The sequence below is a fragment of the Carassius auratus genome, chromosome 27 (assembly GCF_003368295.1).
Source record: "Carassius auratus strain Wakin chromosome 27, ASM336829v1, whole genome shotgun sequence".
Classification (NCBI taxonomy): domain Eukaryota; kingdom Metazoa; phylum Chordata; class Actinopteri; order Cypriniformes; family Cyprinidae; genus Carassius; species Carassius auratus.
In genome coordinates, this window is record NC_039269.1 from 18,184,880 (window position 1) to 18,188,973 (window position 4,094).

A 4,094-nucleotide genomic window follows, 5' to 3' on the forward strand; every position below is an offset into this window, starting at 1 on the left:
TTTAACAAATAAAATATTAAAGACGATACACAATTCACCAATTAGAACACACCAAGAGCTAAATTCAGATGTTTTTGAACTGTTTGTGTGAAAATGAAATATTTGCGGCTGCCTATCTGAAATCACGCCTCCGATCAGCGCGTACAGTGTCACAAGTTCAAAACAAACGAATTTATTCTTGTTTAAGAGCTTTTTCAAATAAAATATTACAAAATGCACACAATACACCCATTGTAACACTACAAGAGCTAAATGCAGGTGTTTGTGACCCGTTTAAGTGTGCAAGACTATTTGAAAGCGCGACTGGCAGAATAACATATATCTCTCGAGCTGCAGGATTCTGCCTTTCGTCGTAAGAACGAACACATCACGGACAAGACTATTTCAAACACATAATAGCTTGGCGATATAAACGAAAACAGCCACGTGAACATAACTGTTGAGAAATAAATCTGAAGTGGATCTACTGGATTTGAATATTAAGTGACCGCATATACCAGCTGCTTCTGTCTTCAATTTAATCTATATAAAAAATTTAACTCATTCATCTTGGCTGCTTTTTTAATGTGTGTACGTATTTATTTATTATTTTTGCTCTAACAAGACTTAATCTATATTTAATTAAATCAATTACATTTTATTTTACATTTGATTTGTCCATTTCTGCATCTAAACGCCTAAAAACCTAAAACATGCTCTATTATACTATTGTTAGCAATTTCTTTATCGTCCAATTTATCTGGTGTACACACTTTTATTTTCATAATAAACTTGTTTGTTAGATTATACACAGTTACAGTGGTCTATAATAAATATTAACAGGTTTTATTCAAGCTGTTTTAGAATGATTGCAGTAGGCTAACATGTAAATCTAAAAAACATTGGAAAACAATAACTGTTGTACTTTTTATAATATTTTGTATAATTTCATAGTTTATGCATTATAGTTTAAAACAAATAAATTTAGCCACTCACATTAGAATCTAAGGCCTATCCTTTTCTTACAGTTTTAGGGATTTTTAAAAATCTTAAAAAACCTTATTTGTGCTGCAAATAATAATTTCAAACTCAAAAAGTAAATAGTCAGTTCATGCTTATAAGGCCTTGTCCCACATATTAATAGTCAGTAGTAAGCAGTTTATAAATACAGCTATAAATAGCTTGTATTTGGTTTATAAGCACATTTATTAAAAAGGAGAGTAAAGGATCAGTTATCTTCCTATGAAAAAATAAAAAAATAAAAATAAACAAACAACAACACAGATTGATACAGAACTCAGAATTCTATTGTGGATTTATGATAAAATCAGCCTGTAAATGAATTCATACTCCTCCAAGAAGACACAAGTAGTTCACACCAAAACTTTTTTAACATGAAGCTAATATACTGAAGATGTTAAATTGTGAATGGGTTTAGGATACCTTAAATGGTGTGGCCATAGCGATTTATTAAAGTAACATAAAAAAATACAATAGTTATTTTACTATATCTTTAAATTTTTTCATTCCAAACTCTTCATATTTTTTTATATACGTAGAAGTCATCATTTGAAGGAAGCACAGTAAGTTTCATAGCTTTATCATTTTCAAGAGCCAGCATAAAATTAAAACTATCATAACTTATAAATCAAGCTTGCAATTCTTAGTACCAATAATGGCCACCAGATGGAGCTATAGGATTACTTTTAAATAATTATTGTAGAAACAAGTATGATTTAAATCATTTATAGAAATCTTTCAAAGAAAAATAATATGAATTTTATGTATTTTACTGATAAAATGACCCTCACTTAATTAGAATAACAAGCTGAAGTATTGTGAACTGTATATTAAGAATAATTCTTTATAGGCTTTATGGACAGATACGTTTTGAGTGACTCTTGAAGGATCAGCACCACATCCTCTTTTACCACTGTTTAAAGAATTTATCTTACAGAACAGATGCGAATGAATTTTGGATAGCTTGAATGGTTTTGTCGTGGTGATTTTTTGAAATAACAGTAAAAAAGTAACCAGTAAATGTCTTTTATTTTTTTAAAGTGCAGCTTCTAAACACTTCAAAAAAATGTACACATAGAAGACAAGTCATTCTGAGGAAATATGCATAGTTTCATGACTATACAACACTATATGGATGATAGAAAATTAAAAAAACTATCATACATCTGATGTCACTCTGTCCCTCTGTCACTGTGGGTAATGTGTGTGTGTGTGTGTGTTGTGTGTGTGTTAAGTGAATTAGGTGTGAAACTATCAGGGAGCATTTAGTCTCCAGCGCCAACATTTTACAGAACTGCCACTTTCCTGGAGTCTCAGAATTACAATGTGTCAGGTTCTGAGAGATCTAAGATTCCAAAAAAATATTTAATTAGAATACCATGAAGTATTGTGAAATACTATATATTAAGACTTTATATATAGGCTTTATGAACAGATTAGAGTGACTCGTGAAGGACCAGCACCACCTCCTCTTGTCCGATGGTTTGAGGAATATATCTTCCAGAATCCGGGATTAAGATTTAGGAGCTCATTTTTATTCCACCTCCTTTCCTGAAAGTCTGTCTTGCAGAATTGACTAAAAATTAATCTTCACATTAATTCCTAATTATTTTGCAATTCTTTTTGTCAGTTCTTCTTGACCTGTTTTTTTTCTTCTTCTTTTCTGACCTCATGACCCAGTCAGCATTTTTTGTACAATGGTCAAGTCTTAACTTATCCATTTCTGTATTGCATTTGTGTTTGATATTTCTCATGGGTATTTCATAATTTTCGACTTTACAGTTTGAGTTAAAACTCTTTTTTAGCGCATTTCATCTGTAAAAGAAAACATGCCTAATAATTCTGCACACATGAATATAAGGAGTTTTTCTCTTCCAGCTTTCCTGGACTATTGTATAGCACTCATAAATGATTAAATAAAAAATAATGGTAGTTATTAAGATTGATATGGTTTGGAATTGGTAAAATGTGCTTGGAAAAAAATCACAATAAAACAATGTTTTAATGTTTAAGTTTGGAATATTAACTGACATGAATGAATGCTATATAAATATTGTTCATGTTAACATAATGTTTATAAATGAATCTTATGTAAAGTGTTACTAAAGTTATAAATATATATATATATATTATATATATATAATTATATATATATATTATATATATATATATATATTATATATATATATATATATTGTTCTGTGAATGTGATTTTAAAGTCTAGATGATTCGGATTAACCCTTTAACTGCCATATCCTTTAAAACCTCACTGCCAGAGGGATATTGTGAATGCATGTGCCCGCTGGGCACAGTTTACCTGATGCCACCGGGGTGGCGATGGCATTGGTGGCTTGAGCCCGCCATCGCTGCTTGCAGCTATATTTAGGGCTCAAGCCTGGAGGGCGAGAGCCCTATTGTTTTCCTTAGGATTATTTGTTATTATTATTATTTATTATTATTATATTTTTCTTCAAGGTTTCGGGGGCTTTTGGGGCCCTTAACATGCTTAAAAAGTCTTGAAAATTGGCACACACATTGGAACCTGCGGCCATTAGGGCCGGGCAGAGACTGATACACGGGCGTGGCACAGGGGCTCTACAGCGCCCCCTGGAATATGGAGGGCCATATATCATACATACTTGCACATAGACATACGAAACTCGGTACACATATAGAACTCATCAATACAAACAACTTTCGTATTGCATATCATAGGCTCCGCCCAACAGGAAGTTGGCTATTTGGGGTTTATTATTCATATTTGTCGTCAAAGTTGTGGGGGCTTTTGGGGTCCTTAACATACTCAAAAACTCTTGAAAATTTGCGCACACTTTGGAATCTGTGGCCTGAAGGAGCCTGCAGAGGCTGAGACCTGGGCGTGGCACAGGGGCTCTACGGCGCCCCCTGGATCACAGTCATAAATGTTGATGTATAGCTCACACATACTTGCACGTATTAATATGAAACTCAGTACACATATAGATCTCATCGTGCCGAACAACTTTCGTATTGCATATCATAGGCTCCGCCCAACAGGAAGTCAGCTATTTAGAGTTATGTAAAAAGCGCATGCTCTGGAATTTGAAATACTTGTC